The sequence below is a fragment of the Anabrus simplex genome, chromosome 1, assembly GCF_040414725.1.
Source record: "Anabrus simplex isolate iqAnaSimp1 chromosome 1, ASM4041472v1, whole genome shotgun sequence".
NCBI classification, from domain to species: Eukaryota; Metazoa; Arthropoda; class Insecta; order Orthoptera; family Tettigoniidae; genus Anabrus; species Anabrus simplex.
The window spans coordinates 1,222,853,839-1,222,881,182 of record NC_090265.1 but is presented as its reverse complement, the minus strand read 5'-3'; the positions used below and the strand labels follow the sequence as shown (position 1 = coordinate 1,222,881,182).

Below are 27,344 nucleotides of genomic sequence, written 5' to 3'. Positions count from 1 at the left end.
TTGACATTCCAGGAGCATTAACTGGGTCTACCAACAACATGTTATTCTTACGTTTTCTACAAATGTCCATAACACACAAAATTTACATAGCAACTTACCTTTTGAAGATAACCTTGGTAGACAGAACAGCACAGGAGGGCCCTCACACAAGCAGCCATTTTTGCTATGAAATGGCAAACCTGGATATGATGTGGGGAATCGCTCCTCCCTATGGGTGAGGAGCAGTTACCATTTTAGAACACATATATATACATGTCATTCTTACACTTAGTTGGTGTTGTAGAGTTAATGCCATGTTACATCAAATAAACCAAATTTTTATAGAAAGTACCCCACCCCCTAAAAAAAAAACATTAATATTTAAGATTATTTTTGTCATGAAGATAAAATTTATCACGAGAATAAAATGGAGTTACTAACAACCATTCTTTTGTTTTATTTATAAAACTGGATAATGAACACTGATGTACTTCTATTGGTAGTTATTAAAGAATCACTACAATTTATACCCTATCGCTAGAGTTCGTGGTTTATAGCATTTAAAAATCAGAGATTTAGCGTTTTGATTTTCAAATTTAGCGTTTTGTAGCATCTAAATTTCTCAAATTTAGCGTTTTGTAGCAAATTGGTTAAAAATAGGCATAATTTGCTAAAGTGCACACACAACAGTTGGGAGTAAAATCATACTGTTTAATCACACATTGCTCGTCTTGCAGTTTTGAATTCACTATGGAAAATAAGACAAACATCAACATAAGACTGCAAGTATTAACTCACATACAGGAATATGCTTCACAAACACAATTTCAAAGTGAAAAATATTATTCTGAACGTATTTATTTATCACAGTACAACACACCTACAAGGAAGAGGAATTCCAATGATGATTAAAGTACAACATGCCAATTGCTTAAAAGGTGTCCTCCTTCATTTGAGACCGCTCATCAGTTACAATTATGTTGTAGTTGCTAAAAACAACTCTACATCGACACTGTTCGTAGAGGCCCAAATGGACAGAAGTGCTGCCAAGGCAAAGGAAGGACTGCAAAACATTTTTTTTTCTACATGTCTTTGATTGCAGAGTCGGCACATCAATATAGGCCATCTGTATCGCTTACACAAAAATGTCCCGATTTGTGACTTTTGGCATGCTGTTTGATCGTCACTTCGCTTCTACCCATGGCTACCAGACAATAAAATAAATCGCTACCGTACCTTTAAATGGAACTACTACTCAACACCAATGTCAAGAATAACCGACTATGATCAAGGGTCAACACAAAGAGAATAAACGTGGTGCTTGAAAGTGTATTTGCTGTTTGATTGATTGTTCCTTGCAGTGCTCTTTACCCAGTGAAAGAAATTCCGCACATTGAATTATTTAACTCTTTGGCCTACCATTATTTGTGAAAGGAAATATTCCCTTACATACCATTTATTTTTTCGTCACTTTAACATAAATTTGATTAATCACATAAGAATACACAAAGCAAAGTGAGCTTTTAGCTCGTCTATAGTAACAGGAAACAAATGTTTTTGTTCGTAAGTATTACTGGTTTCAAGGGAAACAGATAAATTAGCAAGAAATGTAGAGGCATAGGCATTGGTTTGCTTAGTAACGTGATCCCAGAACTGTGGGGTTAGAAATTCATTCCCTACGTCAATTTTTTCGTATTATTACCCAACCCCCTCCCCACTATAGAGTGAATTTCAAAAACTGGTTTACATGTAACAGAAAGAGGCTTATTGTCAACAAGATCACATTTCTAAGTATCATTTTACTATACTTCTCACCGGCCGAGTTGGCCGTGCGGTTAGGAGCGCGCAGCTGTGAGCTCGCATCCGGGAGATAGTGGGTTCGAACCCCACTGTCGATAGCCCTGAAGATGGTTTTCCGCGGTTTCCCATTTTCACACTAGGCAAGTGCTGGGACTGTACCTTCATTAAGGCCACTTCCTTCCTATTCCTAGGCCTTTGCTGTCCCATCGTCGTCGTAAGACCTATCTGTGTCGGTGCGATGTAAAGCAACTAGCAAACAAATCTAGACTTCTCACTCGTTCTTGTTACATTCTGGTTTTGTCACGTAGTTTCAATTGGCACTATCATCTCAGAACTAAAATCGGAATCACTTTCATCACTGTCAGTTGAAGAAGAAGAAGTATTTTCACTCTCCAGAGAATCATTTCCACTTTCAACATCACTACTACTTTCAAACCAGTTACGGCAATAAACTCATCCATGCCGCGCTTGGATGCCGCCATGATTGTTTATGTTGTTGTTGTTGTTGTCGGAGAGGTTATGGGCTCTATTATTTCACCCAGCCACTACACTTATTATTGTGATATTACACTTATAATGCGAAATCACACGCAATTAGTCCACTACGAAGATCACACGCAATGAATTTCACTACGAAGGTCTCAAGAATAGTTGAGCATCGGGTCTATGTACACACCTTAAGTAACGCGAAACATAACAAAGGAAGTGCGTAGAAGCAAAAAACAGTGGAAGCAGGAGTATGTAACGGTGCGAACAATAAACAGACAGTAAATTACAAATGAAGATGAGAGTCATCCAAATATTGATTGATAGCATATATTAGAGCAGGAGACATATCGGTAAGCAAGCAGGAGACATTGGTGGGGAGAGCTTTCTGAAGACTGAGAAGACGAGAAATAAAAGCCGGACGAAAAGAATCATACACAGGGCATTGGAATAATAAATGATTTACATCAGCACTCAGAGTACCACATATACAAGAGGAGTGGGGGGAGAGGTTAAAACGATGTTTATACAGAGGAGTAAGAGCATGGTTAAAGCGAAGACGAATAATGTTGGTAATGTGACGGCGAGAATAGTGACCCTTCAAATACCAAGGATAGGGAGGAATACAAGGCTGAATATTGTAATAATAGCGACCTTTATAAGAAGCTGATCTAGTCCAATCTTCTTGCCACTGACCATAAGCATAATGTTTAAGAACTGGATAAAAATCGGGTAGAGGAACTGCAAGGTTAAGTAGGGATTTGCCATCACGAACAGCTCGCTTCGCGAATAAATCCGCCTGTTCATTCCCATAGATACCTATATGACTAGGGACCCAGACAAAAGTGAGAACCATCCCAGATTGATGCAAAGTATAAATGAGACTTTTAACATGATACAAATACCAGTTAAAAGAAAGATGAGATGACTTGAGCGACTGAACTGCACTGAGGGAATCCGTATAAATAGCTGCGTTAGGTATAGAATGATGCTTAATATACATAAGAGCTTGACGAATAGCAAAAATTTCCGCAGTGTAGATAGAAAAGTCACTGGGTAAACGATAGAGTTCAGCAACATTGGTATTGACAATATAGAACGCTGCTCCAACGCCAGAAGAGTTTTTTGAGCCGTCTGTATATATCTGGACGCCAGAATCACTTAGAGCAAAACGTAGCTTCTTAAAAGGTGGGCCAGTCAACAAAGAACCAGGAATAGAAGAAAAAGAAGATGTAGGGGAAATAATGATAGAAGGGACAAAAAATAAACAATCAAAATTTACTGAATAAACTGGGGAAGAAGCAGTGCGTAAGATAGTGTTTTTATAGGAAAGAAGAAATTGATATGCATACAACAAAGCAGGCATCTTACGACGGCGGGCCTGTGAAAGAAGAGAATATTCATCTAATAACTGCAATTTAGGAAGCAATGGGTGTTGAGCCAGAGCAAATCTTTTAAGTAGATATTTAGATGTTATCATTTTACGGCGAATGGGAAGAGGGAACTCACCGGTCTCGACAAGGAGAGCATTAGTAGGGGTAGACAACAATGCTCCAACACAAGTTCTCAGGGCTTTAAATTGTAAAGTATTTAAGTGGTTAAGAACAGAATCCGACGCAGTATCTATAACATGCGCACAGTAGTCGAGTCTAGAGCGAATAGTAGCGGAATATAACAACTGAGCTGTGCCAGGGTCAGCACCCCATGCTCGTCTAGTTACCACTTGGAGAATTTTAATATACATATCAGAAGAATTACGTAACTGAGTAATATGATGTTTCCAAGATAACGAGCGATCTAGCATAACACCAAGGTATTTATGGGAGGAACAAAAAGGAATGACATGAGAATCGAAAACAAGTGGCTCAGAGTTAAACCTACGCTTAGAGGTAAAAAACATTGCACAGCATTTGGAGGTAGAAAGTTGAAGACCATGGAAAGTAAGCCATGTAATGACTTGCTCCATTAACTGATATATATGGTGACGACACACATCGACATTACTATGAGAGTAATAAAGAACTATATCATCAGCATAAAAAAGAATGCGAGCTTTTTGGGTGACCAATTGTTCAAGATTACTCATATACAGGGCGAAAAGCAGACCACTTAAAATGTCTCCCTGAGGAACTCCGACAGATGACAGACGACAAGGAAGAGAAGAATAAGCGGATTTAAGTAAAAGTTTCCGATACGTAAACAAATTACGCAAGATGTGGAGAAAATGAGCAGGAAAACCTTTCTGTGCAAGATTAGTCCAGAGAAGATGCAGTGGTATGGAGTCAAAAGCTCCTCGTATGTCCAAAAAAATAGCAATAAGACAATCCTTACGAATCTGCGCTAATAAAATATCGATAAGTAAAATATTAATAGCATCTTGAGCACAACGACCTTTAAAGTAGGCGAATTGATATTTGGGAACCAAATTATAATATTCAAGAGACCACAGGAGTCGTTGAAGGAGAATTTTTAAAAACGTCTTGCGGATACACGAACCAAGGACAATCCCTCGAAAGCCAGTAGCGTCAGTTTGAAGTTGACCAGGTTTGGGGATAGGTACTAAAAAAAAATCATTCCAAGAGGTAGGAACAGAAGTAGTGAGAAGTATATTGTTATAGAGAGCTAATAAAGCTTGTTTAGCACGGAGAGGGAGAATCCGGAGCATATCGTATGATATATAATCAGGGCCCGGAGACGAACTCTTTGCATTACACAAGGTGGCCTCAAGTTCAGAAAGGTGTATAGGTTGGAGTAATACAGAAAAGCGGGAAGAGCATGGAGACAGGGGGATAGTAAAGTCGGGCACGACATAATCAGGAGTGAGGGAGTTGAGAAAGATAGATAGAATCTGTGGAGGGGTGACAGAGGGTGGAATGTATTGAGAAGCTCGGGTAAGGGAACGAATTGCACTCCATAAGTGAGAAGACGAAGTATGAGCGTTTAGGGAAGAAATAAAGGATCGCCATGCAGCACGGCGTTTAGAAAGAAAAATTCGTCTAGTATAAGCAATATGCTGTTTAAGACGGAAATAATGGTGGGGGGCTAATGTTTTCCTATATATCCGGAATAAACGGCGTCGTTTAAGAACCAGATTATGGCACTCTGAGTCCCACCATCGTATAAAGGAAGAGGGGCGAGCAGAGTGGGACGAAATAGGTTTATAGGGATGATAAAGATCGAGATAATCTTGTATAAATTGAAAGAGAGTAGAAAAGGGCAAAATATTATCCGAAATAAGCTCAATACGATGGGTAACATAAGTAATAAAAGAGACTCTATCAAAGTGACGGAGGGAGCGAACATTACTGGTACATGTAAGAGCAGAAGAAGAACTAGGAAACCTACCAAGACCATACGTAAGAATAATAGGGAAATGGTCGCTAGAATGTGTATCAGTAAGACGGTGCCAAGTTACAATCGAAGCCATTGCAGGACGACATAATGATAAATCCACAGCACTGGGAGGAGAGCCGGGGGGAGTGAGGCGCGTGGGAGAACCATCGTTTAAAATGACAAAGTCATGCGATTGGGAGGCAGTGAGGAAATAAGAACCCAGAGAAGTATCACTACTGCTTCCCCACATAGAATGATGAAGATTAAAGTCCCCTAAGAGGAGAAGCTCGTTATGAGAAGAAAATTGCTGCAAGAATCGACACCATTGAATGTGAGAAATAGAAAGATCTGGAGGGCAATAAAGGTTAATAATGGAAAGGCGATTATATGAGATACCAAGAGCAAATGTATGGGGTAGACAATACGAGATATCAAGACGTTGATAGGATAAACTATGGTGAATAAATAAAGCAACACCACCGTAACCAACACCATCACAGCGTTCAACATTAAAGCCATTTAAATAAAAATCAGAGGATGGGGAAAACCAAGTCTCCTGTAATGCTATAATGAATGGGGAAATTTCATTTATCAAAAATTGTAACTCATACCGTTTAGAAGGAATACTCCTAGCATTCCACTGCAGGATACGTAGCATCTAAAGAGAACATAGTGTGCACACAGTCACGAAGCTTATAAAGTGTATGTGCGACATGTGGCTGGTCCCCTAATAATTGAATAAGTTGCAGAAATAGTTGATGAATACCACTTTGGAGATACGCCTTTTGGCGTAGTACAGGGGAACTAGATGATTGAGAAGGAGCTGAAGGTAAACACTGAGAATTACGGGACGTAGACGGAATCGGGGACGGGGAGGATGAAGATGAAGTGGATGGAAGGACCGAGGTATGTGAAGACACTGGAGGGGGTCGGATGAGATTAAGATACCCAGACTTATCAAAACCAGGTGTTGGAATGGGACGGGGCTCATTCATAACCACCGGAGTAAATTTACGTTTCCTCGGGGTTTCCACAGGTGAAGTGGAACTAGTAGAAGGAAGAGGTGGAAAAAGATGGGTATTATTGGACGTGTCAAATTGGGTCGAGGGTATTCTAGCAGACGCCTCGGAAAAGGATAGATTTTCTGTACACATAAGCTTTTTAAGGGCAGTTTGCTGTTGATGAGTAGGGCAGTTTGATGAGCCAGTATAATGTGCCTGATGACAGTGAACACAGCGGCGAATATTTTCCTGACACTCTGATGTAAGGTGATGTAACGCACAATGCCCACATCGGGGTGACTTAGCTTGACAGTTTTTAATCGTGTGTCCATATCGCTGACATTTTGAACAGATAATCGGGGAAAAAATGAAAGGGGAAACTTCTAAATGCACTTGAAACAAAGAGACATATTGAGGAAGAGTTTGAGAGCGAAAAACAATCTTAACTGTGCCAGTTGGAACGTAGGTCACTCCACTGGGCTCCACAACCTTACGGTTAAGCCGCTTGACCGATTTGACCCGAACATCAGATTTAAGGTATTTAAGAATGTCAGAATCAGAAACATTCTTTTCCACACCGCGTATAAGTCCAACACGAAAGATATTGGAACTGGGAATATATGCTTTCAATGAGTGAGTTGCAAGTATTGAATGACGTAGAAAGGAATTAGCTTGGATCGCGGAACTAAATTCCACCAGTAATCTATTGCGTCCTTTGGGCGTTATACCTTTCACAAAAATGTCATTATCGTAAAACAAGCGCCCAAGCGCCATAGGATGTAGCCCACCAATATTTTTCGACTTAGTTGATTCAACAAATACAATAAATGGACCAAAATGAGCCTGTTGATAAACCTCCAACTCTTCAGGAGGTGGGGGAGGTGGAGGAGGCGGCTGAGCGGCATTAGACTGTTGAGGTTGTAAAGGCTGCTGTAATGAATTCATATTTGAAGTGATATTAATCAAATCGGTTTGCATCGGCACAGTTTCTTCACGACCAACATTGGCATTAGATGAGGGATCCGGTGCCTCATCTCCTCCACTATCAGTATCCATCACCAAAGCGTACACAGACACACACTCGCCAAACAGTCACACACTACTTGTCACCGCAGGCAAACACCAGACTGCAACCAAAGAACGATCCACACCGTACGAGACACACGAACGGACTACAGATTGTTTATGGATTGTTTACAACGGGCGGCAAAATGAGGTGCTTTTTTATTTTCCGTATTTCAGCTCAGTTACTATTTACACAGAGAAAATAGCTTCAGGTATCATCTGACATCAATCGGGTAGGCTTCAAAGCAAAGAGAATAAATCTCTCCGACCAGCTAATTGCGATAATGAACTTATAAACGTTCCGTGCAGCAGGACGGAAGTGTCCGTTAAAGCAAGACCAACTACAACCTACCGTTAAAGCATGTTACCGCTTTACGATCGCAATGGGCGCCGTAATAATCATTTCTCCTGAAATAAATAACAACATATATCTCATTTTTAAGAAAAATGCATCGTTTTTACAAAGATATGTTTTTATTTCGTATAAAACTGCGAATTTCGCATCTATTTCGCATAAATTGTAGAATTTCGCATTTTATCGCTAATTCGAAATCGCTAAAAACCACTCGTACGGGTCATATAAGACGAAGGCACATACACTGACAAAGTTTCGACATATTTCCATTTATCGCAAATGCTAAAAATCACAAACTCTACCTATCGCCCATATAAAGAGCCTCTACAACTGAGCTACTACATCCCACTGTCAGAACAGTTTGCATAAACTCCACTTAACAATGAAGTATGTTATTACCAGATCTATTGGAAAGAAGCTGCTCCTTTACTTTTTAGAAGCAATTTCCTATGCTATTTGCTGTGTACGTGTTATACATCGATCTAGAAATCTGATGTCTGTGATGCATACTTACTATGTATGCTTCTCTTTCATGGCCAGTGCTGTACAGGTTTATCTTGATTGGTGGGTCTCAAATGTGGCAAATTCTTCAATTTTATCTAGTTGCCTAATTTTGTGCGATTGATTGAACATACACTATTAATATAGTATCAAATGCTTTACTCAAATCTATTAAAGTAGCTCCTGTTAAAACTTAATTTTCATATCCTCTGAGGATTGTTTCTACAACAGATTTCATTGTCTTAACTGTGGATAAACTATGTGTAAATCCAAATTAGGATGGTGGCAGTAGATTATTCTCATTGAAGTATTAATTTAGCTACTTCAACATTCATGCATTGACAATTTTTGTCACAGTAGGTATTAATGAAACTGGCCTGTAGTTAGAAGGGCCATATTAATCATCTTTCTTATAAATTGGTATTGTTTTACAGTAGTTATATTTACACTAGGAAAAAATCTTCCCTGAGAATCATATTAATTAAATATGCTAATGGTCTGGCAATAACATCAATGGTTGTTCTATTAATATTATTACAAAAGCCAAAATAATCCTCACTTCTGGAGTGATCTACTGTAATTTACTAACATTTGTAATACCCTCCCCTATGGTGAGACACTTCTCTGCTTAAATTTTCCTCCCATGTCTCTGATAGCTTTACTGTTAGCAATTTCCTTTCCTCTTTCCTTATCAGAAGCAATGTCAATTTAAAAGAACATTCACAACACTTGTCTTTTTCATTGGTAACTACCTCTTTGTTGTTAATTTAATCCCATTTTTTCTATTATTTGCCAGGTTGCTTTCCTTTTATTAAATGCCTCTTCTGTATAGGACTCATTAGCTTCAATTTTAGCTTGTGCAAATTGCAGCTGCTCATTGTGGGATTGATTCCACAAGTTGACAAAACACCTATCAAGAAATGTTGACCCATGTTGTCTAGATAGCTACCCACAGTTCCCTGCTATTTGTAGGTGCAGGATCTTGAGTGTGAATGAACCTCACCACCATGTCCCACAAATGCTCGATGGGGTTTATATCGGGTGGTGAATGAGGTGGTGATATCGATAATGGAAACGCTCCAGAATGCTCCTGGAACCAATATTTGAACCCAGTAACACAATGCATTACGGTATCCTGCTGGAATATTCCATCGTTGTGAGTATACTTGAATGCTGTGAATGGCTGCAAGAGGTCACCTAGCAGTTCAGCGTAGCTGTGAACGACCTGTTCCGGTGGACCAGTGGACCCAGCTCGTCCCATAAACACACCCCACACCATTACAAAGTCACCAGCAACCTGTATGATGCCTTGTTGACCGCTGGGGTCTATAGCTTTATGGGGCCTGTGCCACACCTGAAAACTTCCATCAGCCCAAAACAACTGAAACTATGACTCATCGGACCATGCCCCATGTTACTAGTCCTCCAAGGTTAAATTAGCAACTTCACACAGCCAGTTGAGATCTTGTACCTGGTAATGTGGTGTTACCTAGGGGACTGTGGTGACTGCTCCCATATCTTATGGATGCTAAAGAACACTGCGCTGACCTGATGGACATGCTTCTGGTACCTCCTGCATTGAATGCAGATGTAATTTGAGACAGTGTAGCTTGTCTGTTACCACAGAAAGTTCTTGCCACATGTCACTGATCATAGTAATTAAGCATCTGTGGTCGGCCACTGCATTGTCCATAGTAGGTGGTAATGCCTTCAGTGAGGTATTCCCGATACATGAATGTTGTACGTCCACACAATTTCAGCAGTGGAATGTACTATCTGTCTAGCCCCCAATATCATCCCCATTTGAAAACTGCCTTGCCATGACCAGCACAGGCGATGTTTACAGTCGCTTTCAAGATGTTGGATCACAGCTGATACAGGTCTGAGCACTTCCAAGATGTCACAGAATTTTGATGCCATAAGCCTTTTGCATACTGCTATCCCAACACTTTTGGCACAACAGTATGTGTTGAGCTATTGACCCAGCCCCTTAAAATAAAATAAATTTAATGTTAGTTCTTGTTTTGAATGAAAAGTTCAAGACTGAACAGAGTGAGTCTCTTTGCCATAATGAAAAATTGGGTGTTCTCGAAATCTCTTCGGTAGATGTTGGGAAATATTTTCTGACATACTACTACTTCTACTATTACTACTCAGTAGCTTTATATGCAAAAAACACACCACATTACAAATCACCACAGAAACAATCAGTAGTGAATACATCCCTCCACATTGTGTTGGCATCAGGAAGGGCATCTGGTTGTAAAACAAGGTCAAGTCTGCATGTGCAGTACAGCAATTTGCACCCAGGACCCCACAAGAGTGTGTGGGAAAAGTGTCAAAAGAAGGGTTTTTTCCTTTTTCTACTAGTTGCTTTACATCATACCGACCAACATAGGTCTTATGACAATGGGATAGGAAAGGGCTAGGAATGAAAAGGAAGCAGCTGTGGCCTTAAGGTAAAGCCCCAACATTTGCCTGGTGTGAAAATGGGAAACCAGAATACCATCTTCAGGGTTGTTGTGGACAGTGGCGAATATAGAATATATTTTTGGGGGGGGCCAAGATTGACGTAAGGTTAGATTAAGTAATTTTTAAGAGGTCAGACGATTTAAAACACTTTAGAACGGAAAAAGGAAACATTGATTTGGGTTGATACATACATACATACATACATACATACATACATACATACATACATATATACATACATACATACATACATACATACATACATACATACATACATACATACATACATACATACATACATACAGTACACCAATGGTTACAAAACGAAGTCCAGGTTTCTTGGGACACTTGCAAACTTATCAAGAACTTCTTCATCACTAACTATAATGTCTCTGTGGATAGAGAGTAAAGCAAGCCCGTTAAGCCTACTTTCAGATGTGCTGTTCCTTAAGTAAGTCTTCAGTCTCCTTAGGCTAGAGAAAGTTCTTTCTACGGTTGCGATAGAAACAGGAAGAACGGCGAGTAATTTGAGAAGGGTATAAATGTTGGGGAAGAAAGTCTTGTCACATTTTTCTAGAGAACTTACAGCAATTTTGGGAAGATTTGAAGGATTTTCCTGACTCCACTTTTCTTTCCACAACATAAACTCACTTTGCACAATCTCTTTATGTGACAGATCTTCTTCGTAGAAGCTAAAAGCAGCCTCCAGTGAACCGAAATCTGTTATGATACACAATTGTGGAAGGATGTTTTGTAAGGATGCAACTATTTCCTTGTGAGATTCAAAGCATTATTTTAGTGAGTTACAAAAATCGTCCAGGTATGGCACATAAACTGCTAACTGTTGGCTCGGAATCTCAACAACGATCGAAAATTCCCATCATTTTGGTCCGGTTCTTCAAGGCTTATACACTTTTTCGGGGGGGGCCCAGGCCCCCTGGGCCCCCCCCTTATATACGCCCCTGGTTGTGGAAACAGTGGACCCTGTGGGCTCACACTCTCTTGGAAAGTCTCTTTTCTATGGTCATAGTGCAAACTGTCCACATGACAAAAAATGTAACAGCACTAAAGTTAATCAAGGAATAAATGAGGATACTGGAACACCTGGCAATGAAGATCAAAATTCAAACAGATCCAGTAGTTTCACCTTCAGCATCAAAACAAGAGATCATTAGTTACAAATCAGCTATCCACTGAGAGACCATCTCTGAAAATTAAGCAAAGTCATCTTAGTCCCTTTGTTGTCCAAACTAGTGAAAATCAGAAAGAGGACTTAGATAAACAGGTTGCAAAATTCTGAGATAAACAGGTTGCAAAACTCTGTTATGCTACAAACTGTTCCTTCTGCTACATTAATAATTCAGAACTCAGAAGACTAGCAAGTATGTTGTAACCTCTCCATTTGCTGCACATTAAATGGACCCCTTCTTGATTCTTGAAGAAATTTATCACTGAGAGAGTGATAAGTGTTTGAAGTATTTATGTGAGAATACAGTTTTTATGATCTTAGATAGGTGATCAAATTCACATGAAGCCCACTGTGTGCAGTACAGTGACCAGTGAAAACAGGGGCGAACATATATTCAACACAGTTTATGCATCTGGGCATCCCCACATGCATACTACCTAATTGAACTTGCTACAAATTCTGTGAAAAGTTGAGCAAATTAATGTGTAATGTGAGAAGCTCTGTTACAGATAATGCAAGCGATACGGCAAATATGAGGAGTGATCTCAAAGAAAGGGAAGATATTGGTGTAATTACATAAGGCTACTCTACTCTTACTTTGAATCTTCTGTCCTAGGATCTTACCAAGGACACCTCAAACATACAGGAACATGTAGTAGAAATTGTGAAATACTTCCACAATAATCATTTTGCCAATGCAAAATTTAAGAGTGAAGGTGGGCAACGAGTAATCCTCCCTCAAGAAGTTGCTGGAATATGCTGTCTGAATGCCTTCAATTTTACATTAAAAATTAGACACTAGTTATGAAGATTTGTGAAGAAAAGAGACAAAGCTTCAAGATTCCATTAATATAAAGGTTAGTGACCTTTTAATAAAATGCAATGCTGAAGACCTTTTGAATGCATTAAAACCAATAGCACTGCCTCTTGATGTAACCCAGAGAAATAACTGTACCACGGGACAAGCAGTGAAAGTGTAGAAGAAACTAAAGTATGATTGGAGAAATTACAAGTGTTAAAGAAATCTTGAACTAATGATACAAAATCTAAGATGTTTGAAAATGTTATCATCATGCATTGACTACACCACTTTATTTTGCTTTCATTGTTCATCCAGTGTTAAACAGCAAATTAGAATATGTTGACTATTTTACCTGATAACTAGAGCCCTGCGCGGATATACAAAATATCATCCGTTCCGTATCCGCACTTCCTTCATCTGCATCTGCGAATGTTTGTCCACGGATATTATGAATATTTAATTATAATATGTTATGTGCCTTTGCTGGCAGGACCTAGTGTTTACAGTGCACTATGTCTTCTGGTATGGGCTAGAGCAATTTTGTTACTTTCATTGACCTGTCTCAGCTTTATCCTTAGCTTTGACAAAATGAAAGTGACTGAGGTATGAGTAATGCTAGTAATGCCATTCCTTCTGCAGCCAGTCCCTGCTATGAATGGTGTGAAAATATTGCTCATAGGGTCAGTTGGTGCATGCATTTCAGTGGGCTTGGCAGACTGATGTGTAATAGCAACCTGTGGCTCGGTGAGGAAAGCAACAGGAAACTACCTCACTCCTCATTTCCCTAGTACGCCTCTTCAGTGATGCCTAGGCCATCTATGACAGCTGATGGCGGAACTGTTGAGGATCCAACCAGCCTTCGGGCTGAGGACTAAACATACACATACACCCTAAGTATTGAAATGGATAGATATGATATAGATGTTGATTCCCATAGGGAATCTGAAATATTTGTCTCGAATGAGTAAATTTATAACACCAATATAAATGGTCCATTATTGAACATTATAAATTTTCCAGCTAACTCATTCCTGGTTGACCAATCTCAATAGCTGCAGTCGCTTAAATGCAGCCAGTATCCAGTAATCGTTAGATAGTGGGTTCGAGCCCCACTGTCGGCAGCCCTGAAGATGGTTTTCCATGGTTTCCCATTTCCACACCAGGCAAATGCCGGGGCTGTACCTTAATTAAGGCCACGGCCGCTTCCTTCCACTTCCTAGGCCTTTCCTATCCCATCATTTCCATAAGACATATCTGTGTCGGTGCAACGTAAAGCAAAAAAAAACATTCCTGGTTGCCAGCGTTTCACCCCTGTGTGCTAGGTTGGGCTCATCAGTTGGTACCTAGCACACCTACCAAGACGCATGGCTAGTGCATACCATGGAGGCTACTGCGTAGGCTACTTGAAGCCACCGGCAGTGCCAATGCACTATGAGAGACTTTGTCTCACTACCAAAAATTGATGCCTGCTTGGCCATCAGATGATATAGATGTTGAGTCTCATAGGGAATCTGAAATATTTGTCCCGAATGAGTAAATTTATAATACCAATATAAATGGTCTGTTTTTGGAAATTATAAATTTTCCACCTAACTCATTCCTGGTTGCCAGCGTTTCGCCCCCATGTGCTAGGTTGGGCTCATCAGTTGGTACCTAGCACACCTACCAAGACACATGGCTAGTGCATATCGTGGAGGCCATTGCATAGGCTATATGAAGCCACCGGCAGTGCCATTGCACTTCCGATAGCATATTTTCACTTGTTTGCATAAATTTATTTTTTACACCTGTACCCAGTCAGCAATACATGACTGGAACTTAGACATTATCTCTGCAAAATTTTGTGTTTGTCCGAGCGTATCTTACTGAAATCATATATTAATTAGTTTACTCTAGAAAGCCTACTGTGCCTTTATACTTCACTGTTAGTGGCTTTACTTCATCCTCTAATGCTGATTTATATAATACTGCAGTTAATATGTCTTTTTCTCCTCAACTATGATTCTACTCCCGTCGTGGTTCTCATCTCTCTGAATTCTACAATTGAAAACATTTCCATAAAAAGATATCTCTTTACTTCGAGGTGGTTTGAAAAGATTCGTTCTCTGTCAACACTTCCCTAGGATTTACAATGAGTTTGCCTGTTTGACCAAACCTCTTTTTATTTCACATCTATTTTACTCTATTATATTTCCTCTTTATACTACTCCCATCTGCCACATTTCTTGTATGGAGCCATTCTTAATACATGATATTACATTTATATGCTGCCCTAACCTTGTTATTCCACTAGAATAATTAATCTTAAGCTTGAAGAATGAATTTGCAACAGCTTAACACTATACTGGCACTTAAAGCTGGTAAACTCTTTCCATTGCTGTTGATTTGCTTTTCTTCAGCATCTCATGATATACATCTGCTTCTTTCTTAAATGCTCCTTCACTTGGTGTATACACAGACCTAGTCACAATTCCTTCAGTCACAAAATCTATCCACATCACTTGTCCTTTCATTCACTTCAAGTGTTTTATCCTGATGAAAAATCATATTCTGTGCACTCTTCCCTACCCCTTTCAATGCCTGCTAAGAACACTTATACTTCCTCCTCCTCTCCCCTTCAATTTCTTACTCATCTAATCTCATTCTGCTTGGTGAGTTAGCCAATTTTACTTTATTCTCCCATTAGAGCATTCGAGGCCTAGGGAGTCTTTCATTTTCACGCCCTTAGTGGCCCTTGCCTTTCTTCGTCCGTTACTTCATTTTTCAAAGTGACGGATCCCTATTTTTTTCTTCTTTTTTCTCATTTTCTACCCCCTGTGGGTGGGGGACGCAGACGAAGAATACACCCACGTACCCCCTGCCTGTCATAAGAAGTGACTAAAAGGGGGCGACCAAAGGATGATTGCATCAGAACCATGAAACTACTTGTGATTAGTACCATCAATAGTTTTATGATCCGTAGCAGTAGAGCGGGGTTCATTGTGGGTTTCCAGTACCTGTGATAGTACCACTAAATGCAGAACACCACGGTCTTACGTTGCCTGTAATTAGTACCATTAAGTGAAAAACACCACGGGTCTGGGCATTGCCTTTGGTTAATAACACATTATGAGCAACACCGTGGGTCTTTGTTGCCTATGATTAGTACCCACTATATGCGGAACACCACGGGAATACCAGCGCCCGCGATTAGTACACCTAGGTGAGGAACACTATGGGACTGCTTTGCCTATGAGATTCGCCATTATGTGAGAAACACCAGAGGTCTGCGTTACCTATACGACGTACAATACTTGTGAGTAGTACCATAATGTTTGGAACACCATGAGTTTACACTACCTTTGATTAGTACCGCAACCTGAGAAATACCATGGTTCTCCTTTACTAGCGATAAGTGCCATTATGAGGGACTGTTTACATGGATATTGAACTCCTTTAGACAACAAGCATCATTGATTCCGGATTGTGCTTCGGAAACAGTCCCTTGTTCCATAATATTGTTTCTGGTCAGGTGAGGCATTGTGCGTCAGATACACTGATTGTTTTAAATTCATATTCATTCCTTCATTATTCATCATCACGTTTTGAATTCTGGTCAGTGGATGAATTTTGTACTTTTAAATTGTCATTGCATTTCATCTCATTTCGTACCATTAGGGGCCGATGACCTAGATGTTAGGCCCCTCTAAACACCAAGCATCATCATCATCATCATCATCTTTCCAATCTTCAGCTTTGTTCTATTCTATCCTGGGTGTCTTTCGTTGCATTTATTTCTTTTACCACTTTCATGCACGATTCGTCTATGACCTCTGTGTTACATCTCATGCACGCACGGTGTGTTGGAACATCTTAACTGAAGCTTAACTTTGTTGTTAGCTCCCGCTTGGAACGCTAGTGCTATGCCAGGATACAGCGAGCCATCTGGTGACGAATGAGCGAACCACTACAGCAAACAATGGTAAAGCATTCTTAAATTCAAATCCTTATCATTGTAGAAGTCATCCTCGTGAACAGTGGAGATTTTCTTCTGAAGATGTGGAGCAAAGTTCTCTGTGAAACGTAAAGAGTTTGATCTTGTTTTCTTGACACGGCATAAGCACAAAAACCTGTATCAAGTATATAAGTATGGGCTGTGGAAGCATCAGTGTTATTATTAATATTTGTTACTATTTGCATCTCAAATAATAACAGGAAGTTATTTATAAATGTTGTATACATTACTCTAGCATCATCTTTAACAGTTTATCAGGACTACTTTGGTTATTTAGAAAGCACTGATAATCTTATGATTTCGGATTGCATTATCGTGGGTGATTTCATTCTTCCTGAAATTAATGGTACTGATTATTCATTTACAGAAGGAACTGTGACTAGTAAAAGATTGGGTTAATTGATATCATATTTAGGTTTAACGTTGTACAATAATATTCTTAATTACAATTTTAGGACGCTGGATCTTGTACTGGCCAATTTCATAGTTGACGTGAAACGTGAGGAATTTTCTCTTGTGTCTGAAGATTTACCTCATCCCCCACTCTGTTTATCATTACCTCCAGTAAAGAGGTGTTCATTACCAAAAAATATAAATCGAGAATACTATGATTTCAAGAAAGCGGATTTTCTACAACTGTATTATGAGTTAAGAGATATTGATTGGAACCCATTGTATATGTATCAGAATGTGGATGGGGCTGTGGATTTCCTTTACTCGTCAATATATAGATGCTTTGATAATTGCATACCTAAGGGTCAAGTCATTAAAAAAATCAAAATTTCCAGTCTGGTTTAATCACGATATCATTCAGATAATCAAAAAGAAAAGGAAGTGTGCCAAAAAGAGGAAATTCTCCAGGTACTATGACGAACGATTCAAACAACTCAGATCTGAATTGAATGTAAAAATAAATACTGCATATCGAGATTACATCAGTGAATTAGAGGTTACTTTAAAATGTGATAAACACATTTCTGGAGGCACATTAAAAATAAGCGACTCACGAGATCAGGAGGAACTACATTTGAGTATAATGGTGAGAGCTACGAGGGCGGTAATGTTGTTCATGGCTTTGCATGATATTTTTCGTCAGTTTACGTCAAATCAGATTTTAATTATATATTGGATGATTTGCTTTGGATGACATTCCTCTATTTCCCTCTGTTGATATATTATATGTCAGCGAGATATCTGTTGAAGAGGTAAAAAAACTATTAATTGTAAACTAAAGCCTAAAAGATCGAGTGGTCCTGATGGCATACCTCCATATATAATTAGGGCTTGTACCGATTTATTGGCTAATCAATTAACTTTCATTTTTAACCTTTCTATTCGCACTTCATCCTTTCCTGAAAAAATGGAAAGTCGCTAAAGTTATGCCCATTTTTAAGACAGGCAGTTTTGTAACGATATCTAATTATCGTCCAGTGTGTATTATCAATGCCATAGCCAAGGTATACGAACATGTATTGCACCATAAGATTTATAACCATGTTAAGATTGCTCTGTCAGAATTTCAACATGGATTTGTACCCAACAGATCAGTTATCACCAATCTTTTGGGCTATACTCAAAGTTTGTATGATACCATAAATACCAACGGAAGGACTGATGTTGTTTATATGGATTTGGAAAAAGCATTCGATAAAGTCGACCATAGAATTTTAATTACAAAAATGTATAAAGTTTGTTTTTATAAACAGTTGTTGCAGTTAATGTGTTCATATTTAAAAAACTGACAGCAGTTTGTTTATTTTAACAATGGAATTTCAGATAATTTTATCAGTCCTTCTGGTGTTCTGCAAGGTTCAAATCTTGGACCTCTCTTGTTTTTAATTCTAATTAATGATTTACCAGACAATATTTGCCACTCTAACTGTTTACTTTTTGCAGATGATTTGAAACTTTACAAATACATTAGCGACCACCACGACCAAGACGAGTTGCAAATGGACATTAATAATGTCATTTCTTGGTGTGAAATTAATAATTTGTCTTTGAATGTTAGTAAATGTAAATAAATGACATTTACCAGGAGGAAGAAACTTGAAGTCTCAGCCTATCATATACGGGGGGAAAAATTGGATAGGGTTTTAACGTTTAAGGATCTTGGTATAATTTTTGACGGTAAGCTAACGTTCAACAATCATATCAATACAATAACAAAGAATGCTAACCGAATGCTAGGAATTTTTTATAAGAACATAGAGACCATTTACTCAGCCCTCTGTACTGAATAAATTATATATTACCTTGGTACGGAGCATACTGGAATATTCTGTAATAATCTGGAGCCCGTATACAAAACAACAAGTGAATGCTATTGAAATTGTACAAAACAAATTCCTACGTTACCTTTATTTCAAAACTTTTAATACTTTTTGCCCTTTCGACACATAACCCAGTTATTAAGGAATATTTTTCAATTTACTTCGTTGAAAACCAGACGGTCCCTAGTTTTTATACAAATACTAAGAAAAATTGTAATAGGACGATTTGATTCCTTGGACCTGTTAAGACTCATTTCATTCCATGTTCCGCAGACAAGATCACGTCAGCACCAATTATTTCACGTTCAAACGTCAAGAACATTGCATCAGTCAAATTCACCTTTCGTAAAAATGACAACGCTTTATAACACTGTAACAAAAGAAGTCGACATATTCACCAAATCGGATAAAGAATTCGCTAAGAAACTAGAAGCCTGAATTTACAATTTGTAAATTTTTGATAATTCCTTCTTTCTGGTATTCTTCATATTTCCCAGTGTACTCATTCATGTTTTAAGTTTCTTTGTTTTTGCATTGTCTTTTGCTTTGTATTACCGTGTGATTTCTTAGTGAATTTTTCATTTATTATCAACTGTAAATGGTATCATATATAATGTTCATTTTGTTCTATTTTGTTTTTTGTTCATTTTTAACTTTGTTTTTGTTAAACTTTAACTTCATAGATACAGATTGTTACTGAATGTCAAGAAGGTACTTAATTGGGTGTAAAACCTGTGTACTTTCAGATAAATAAATAAATTATTATTATATCAAAATAATTAGTCACTAGACAATGTAGACTTTACAATTTGATATACAATGATATGGAACGCAGTACAGTATGTTAATTTATTTTGGATATTTTATGAAACGTATTATCTGTTTATTATTCTCTAAAGGAAGCAGTAAGAACTGTTTTGTACCAGGTAATTCAGTTTTGTAGTTTCCAAATGGGCGTGTTTTTTTTCCTTTCTTCAGCATAATTTATTCCATACTACTCTAGTTGTGTGCTCGGCCTGTTGGTCCTTGAACCATCAAAGGTAATACTAGGAACTTGGCTTCATGTATTTTTTCTCCAGACCTGCTTACCATGTTTTGAACTATCCTTGGACGTTTGAAAAATGAACTGATACCATTGACATTAGGAAGTAGAATGAATGTTATAGCAAGAAGCATGGATTTGGATGTATTGGGTATTAGTGATGTTAAAGTTAGTGGAAAAGTGAAGATAAATGCGATATAAGGCACTTTTATGAGATGCCATAAGCTGTTGGTGAGGAAATTCATGAATTGCATCATAGATGCCATTAGGTGTATGGATGAATAATTGAAATGAATTGATTTCTACACTCATGATCACTAGCAACTAATGGACATAAATATTCATTTCACGCAAGGAAATCTGTACAGCACTCAGAACTGCCCATTACCATCTCTCTCTCTCTCTCTCTCTCTCTCTCTCTCTCTCTCTCTCTCTCTTTCTGTCACACATAGAGAGAGAGAGAGAGAGAAAGATGTCAGAATAGAACCATGGATACTACTGAAGAACAAAGATAAATACGTCAACTCATTGAGGATCAAATACTCGTGCTTCTTTGTAATCCTTGTGTAACAGGATATGATAAGGCAATTTTAGAGGACATTCTTATAATATAGCCACCAATAAAAATGTAGCTTATGAACACTTTTCACACACAAAATCACTATGCCACAATGCACATTTTTGTTTTTGGATGGGGTTTAATTTTGCTTTCTTCTTCCTGTAAAATGTTGTGGAGAAGCATTCTCTATCAATGCAACAAGACTCTTGTGTGTATTGTATTTCCTTGGTATAGAAGACAGGGGACACATTCCATTGTCTACATAGTGTAGTCCATGGAATATCATAGGACTTCGATGTTTTTGAAAGTTTCAGTCAACCGGATCTTGCCGTATCTATTGCTTCCCACCTTCTTTCTATTTCCCAGCTGTAGCACTGCATTGTTCTGACTTTCATTTTAGACGTCTACAAATATTGTGCAGTAACTTAAATTAATTCTTTCAAAATGTATTCGAAAAGTTTAGAATTTTGCAGTGCATTTCAGTCTGATCAGAAAGTATGTATAAGCCTACAGAAGAAAAGCAAGAATAGAGGAATAATGAAAACATTTCAATTTTTACTATTTTACAAAATAAATTTTAAACTGCATGAAAGTATAACCATGTTCATAGGTCAGTGCAAATCAAACAGAAACACATTCGCCACCCTTAAAGGCCATGCTTTCACTAATGATATCCGTCTTTTGTAATATAAACATAGTAGTGATGTAATAAATTATGTTTCCCATGCTTTAAAAGAGAAAATGGCATCATCAGACTGACCTTTCAACATGGACTGTGTTATATTCCCTTATAAAAATACCCAAAACAAACAGAGATTGCTAGCACACAACTCAATGCACATAAAATAAATATAGCATTGAATTTTAAATAACTGTTGAGGTTATTTCCCAAATGGTGTATCATCATCATCATCATCATGGACCTCACCATCAGGAAGCACAAACACTGAACAAAAAGTTTATTATTTATCATCAAAAACCAAAGTAAAAATAACCTGGCATTAAATATTTATCATCATCAGTGATGTAAGGGTGTTCGAAAAATCGTTCCAGTACTGATCAAATACTTAAGTGCCGTATGTATTGGGGCAGGACTGCATCGTGCACATTTCTTCACAATGAAATTACAGTTAATTATTTGTTTTCCTTCATTAGGAAAAGCTAGCATAGCCAGAATATTTAATCATAGATACATCTTAATCAGTTCCTGTAAAAATCCCATTCTAGTAGGAGTAACTTGTAAGCATCTTGCGAGCGTGCGTTGTCATGAGCCACACCTCTTGGAAGATAATCACATGTGACATTGCCCTGCTTGTCTTTTGTCCATGCTCTGGGTTGGCCAAAATCTACACCCAAACTTTAACCTGATTCCCTCCTCGCCCAAAATCCTAATGATCATGAGTATACATAGCTGGAATCAAGCTTAAGGTATGTATAATGTGATGATATGGACCAGGATGAGAAATTTCAAAAGTCAATCATTCACTCACTACTGATCTGCATTTAGGGCAGTCATCCAGGTGGCAGATTCCCCATCTGTTGTTTTCTTAGCCTTTTCTCAAATGTTTTCAAAGAAATGGGAAATTTATTGAACATCTCCCTTGGTAAGTTATTCCAATCTTTAACTCCCCAAATTTGTCCTCTTGAATTCTAACTTTATCTTCATATTGTGATCTTTCTTACTTTTAAATACACCACTCAAACTTATTTGTCTACTAATATCATTCCATGCCATCTATCCACTGACAGCTCTGAACATACCACTTAGATGAGCAGCTCGTCTTCTTCCTGTCAAGTTTTCTCAGCCCAAACTTTGCAACATTTTTGTAACGCTACTCTTTTGTCGGAAATCACCCAGAACAAATTGAGCTGCTTTTCTTTGGATTCTCCAGTTCTTCAATCAAGTAATCCTGGTGAGGGTTTCATACACTGGAACCATACTGTATTTGGGATCTTACCATAGACTTATATTCCCCTCTCTCCTACATCCTTACTACAACCCCTAAACACCCTCATAACCATGTGGAGAGATCTGTACCTTTTATTTACAATCACATTTATGTGATTACTCCAAATGAATATCTTTCCTTATATTAACACCTAGGTACTTACAATAATTCCCATAAGAAACTTTCACCCCATCAACGCAGTAATTAAAACTGAGAGCTGAGAGGACTTTTCCTGTTTGTGACCCATTTTTACACCAGGCAAATGCTGTGGCTGTACCTTAATAAGGCCATGGCCACATTCTTCCCACTCCTAGCCCTTTACTGTCCCATCGTCGCCATAAGACCTATCTGTGTCAGTGCGACGTAAAGCAACTTGTAAAAAAATCCTATTTATGAAACTCACAACCTGATTTTTAACCCTGTTTATCATCATACTGCTGTCAATCTCACAACATTATTGAGGTCATTTTGCAGTTGCTCACAATCTTGTAACTTATTTATTACTTTATACTCTATACAGAATAACGTCGTCTGCAAAATGCCTTGATTTCACTTCTTTACTCATTTACACTGACTGACAGAGCAAATGCAACACCAAGAAGGAGTGGTCAGAACTTTATGCCAATTGCAGGGTAGACTGACGTCACTGAGGTATGCTCATGATGTGAAATGCACCGCTGTGCTGCGCACGTAGCGAACGATAAATGGGACACGGCGTTGGCGAATGGCCCACTTCGTACCGTGATTTCTCGGCCGACAGTCATTGTAGAACGTGTTGTCGTGTGCCACAGGACACGTGTATAGCTAAGAATGCCAGGCCGCCGTCAACGGAGGCATTTCCAGCAGACAGACGACTTTACGAGGGGTATGGTGATCGGGCTAAGAAGGGCAGGTTGGTCGCTTCGTCAGATCGCAGCCGATACCCATAGGGATGTGTCCACGGTGCAGCGCCTGTGGCGAAGATGGTTGGCGCAGGGACATGTGGCACGTGCGAGGGGTCCAGGCGCAGCCCGAGTGACGTCAGCATGCGAGGATCGGCGCATCCACCGCCAAGCGGTGGCAGCCCCGCACGCCACGTCAACCGCCATTCTTCAGCATGTGCAAGACACCCTGGCTGTTCCAATATCGACCAGAACAATTTCCCGTCGATTGGTTGAAGGAGGTCTGCACTCCTGGCGTCCGCTCAGAAGACTACCATTGACTCCACAGCATAGACGTGCACGCCTGGCATGGTGCCGGGCTAGAGCGACTTGGATGAGGGAATGGCGGAACGTCGTGTTCTCCGATGAGTCACGCTTCTGTTCTGTCAGTGATAGTCACCGCAGACGAGTGTGGCGTCGGCGTGGAGAAAGGTCAAATCCGGCAGTAACTGTGGAGCGCCCTACCGCTAGACAACGCGGCATCATGGTTTGGGGCGCTATTGCGTATGATTCCAAGTCACCTCTAGTGCGTATTCAAGGCACGTTAAATGCCCACCGCTACGTGCAGCATGTGCTGCGGCCGGTGGCACTCCCGTACCTTCAGGGGCTGCCCAATGCTCTGTTTCAGCAGGATAATGCCCGCCCACACACTGCTCGCATCTCCCAACAGGCCCTACGAGGTGTACAGATGCTTCCGTGGCCAGCGTACTCTCCGGATCTCTCACCAATCGAACACGTGTGGGATCTCATTGGACGCCATTTGCAAACTCTGCCCCAGCCTCGTACGGACGATCAACTGTGGCAAATGGTTGACAGAGAATGGAGAACCATCCCTCAGGACACCATCCACACTCTTATTGACTCTGTACCTCGACGTGTTTCTGCGTGCATCGCCGCTCGCGGTGGTCCTACATCCTACTGAGTCGATGCCGTGCGCATTGTGTAACTTGTATATCGGTTTGAAATAAACATCAATTATTCGTCCGTGCCTTCTCTGTTTTTTCCCCAACTTTCATCCCTTTCAAACCACTCCTTTTTGGTGTTGCATTTGCTCTGTCAGTCAGTATATATACAGGGTTATTCACCTTACATGGAAATAACATCTAAACCATATCTGTATTATGTTTTCATATTCGTAAATGATACCCAGGGGCTTGTAAAATAATGTGGTACTTATTCTCATAGGGTGATTAATAACCAAAACATTGATACCAACCCCATATTTCTAAATGGAACGGGATGAATAGATACAGCTGGCCTAAAAGTTCAACTGCGTACAAGTTCAAATATGTAAGTACAGTAGAGTCTCGCTCATCTGACCTTCGCTTATCTGACATTCCATGTTATCCGACACTGGTAGACTTAATTTGAACTTTTGGTGGAGACTAAATTCAGGGACACTCGGTGTGGAGGGTGCGACCGTGGGAGAAGCACTGGCCTGACCGCTGGCGGTAGGACCGTTTTTTTTTCTCAAGGACAGGTGCAGTGAGTCTTCAGTCATTGTTCATTGTAGTATTGGTTGGGTGCGGATGTTATAGTTTTCATATCCTCTGTGAGTATGGTGAGTAAACGGAAGAAAGTGATTGTTTCTATGGAGGACAAATTGACTGCATTAAAGGGACTGGACAAAGGGGAAACTCTTAAAAAAGTGGCTTCAGATTATGGTGTTGGACGTGTTACAGTGGGAGACTGGAAAAAAAAAAGAGGGAAGAAATTGAAAAGTGGTGATCTACCAGAGCAACAAGCGATGCACTGAAAATTAGAAAAACAGTGAAAAAATATGAGTACGAAAACGTAACTGAAGCACTATTTCCTTGGTTCACTCAAAACCGGGAAAAGGGCCTGCCAATATCTGGCCCCATTCTGCAAGAAAAGGCGGCGTATTTCCAGGAGGAGTTATTCAAGGGGACCCTAATTTTGCTGCCAGTGCTGGTTGTCTTGATCGGTGGAAAAAACAGTACGGCATTAGGCAGCTTAATATCTGTGGAGAAAAACTGTCAGCTAAATCCAATGAGGTTGTGAAATTTAAAAAGGAATTTCAAGAAATAATTCTTGCTGAAGGATTAACCGGTGATCAGATTTTTAATTGTGATGAGACTGGGCTAAATTTCAAGATGGTGCCATCAAAAACTCTTGCAGCCCAAGCTGAGACGTCTGAACCTGGCTACAAGCGTAGTAAGGAAAGAGTTACTCTTCTTGCATGTAGTAATGTCACTGAGAACTTAAAAGCAAAATTGCTTATGATCCATAAAGCAAAGAAGCCTGGGGCATTTTAAAACATTTCTGTTAATGCTCTTCCAGTCCATTACACGACTCAGAAGGCTGCCTGGATGTCTGCTGACATCTTTAAAGACTGTTTTTTCTTTGTTTTTTTTTACACAGTTTGTTCCAGATGTAGAAACATTTCTAGCTTTGAACAATCTCTCTAGAAAAGCTCTTCTACTAGACAATGCTTCATCACACCCAAATGAAGAGCAACTTAGAAGTGGTGACATCAAAGTCATGTTCCTCCCTCCTTTGCGACGTCATTATGCCAGCCAATGGACCATCGCATGCTGGAAACATTGAAGAGGAAATATTGGCGGAAACTCCTTTCATCCCTAGTGTGCACAAGATCAGCTGTTTGAACTAACTGACACTGATATTATTGATTTTGTGACTGCTAATCAAATTTTAGGATGATGAAGAATAAGAACGAAGAATTGCAGAACAAAAGGAGAAAACGATGACTCACAGTGAAGGATTAAGTGCATTGGAAATGGTATTAAACTACAGTACGTTAAGCAACAGCCGGAAGCAAGCGCAATGGAGGTGTTGATCTTTCGTCGATGGCAGCATCTCACAGCAAGAAAACGTGGATCAGCAGGCAAGCAGACATTGTTGACAAGTTTCTTTTCGTAAGACATTTGGAATGTTTTCATTCAATACTGCATATACTGTACAATTGAATTGATAATTGTCTAAATAAAGTACCATAAAACAATTGTTTTAGTAATACAGTGTAGCCTTCCTGTTTGTTTCAGTTCATTTTCAAAGTTATCCTGTATTATCCAACATTTTTGGTGATCCGACATACTCCAGGTCCCGTTTAGGTCGGATAATCGAGACTCTACTGTATTTTCAAAATAGGACAGTAACTTTTTGAGATATCGCGATACTGTCCATTTGATCTCCTGAATCCAAGATATCTGCTATATCTTGCTGGAATCCTACAAGTTCAGCTTCAGTGGAATAACCTTTCCTAAACCTGAACTGCCTTCTACTGAACCAGTTATTAATTTTGCAAACATGTTGAATCAGAAAGAATGCTTTCCCAAAGCTTACATGCAATGCATGACAAACTGACTGGCCTGTAATTTTCAGCTTTATGTCTATCACCCTTTCCTTTGTACATAGGGGGTATTATAGCAATTCTCCATTGATTTGGTATAGCTCTTTCATGCAAACAACAATCAGATAAGTACTTCAGATATGGTACTATATCCCAACTCATTGTCTTTAGTATATTCCAGAAATCTTATCAATTCCAGCCACTTTTCTAGTTTTCAATGTTCGTACCTTATTGTAAATATCATTATCATAGGTAAATTTTAATACTTCTCTAGTTTTAGCCACCTCCTCGGA

The 27,344-nt window shown here is 39.2% G+C and overlaps 1 long non-coding RNA gene across 2 annotated transcripts in view; it reads right to left on the bottom strand.

Moving 5' to 3' along the window:
* Positions 1 to 27,344, bottom strand: part of LOC136858210 (uncharacterized) — an 84,349-nt gene that overhangs the window by 46,441 nt on the left and 10,564 nt on the right. For both annotated transcript variants that reach the window (XR_010858616.2, XR_010858615.2), the window contains exon 3: positions 99 to 208. This is a non-coding gene — a long non-coding RNA (uncharacterized lncRNA). The remainder of the gene's footprint in view (positions 1 to 98; positions 209 to 27,344) is intronic.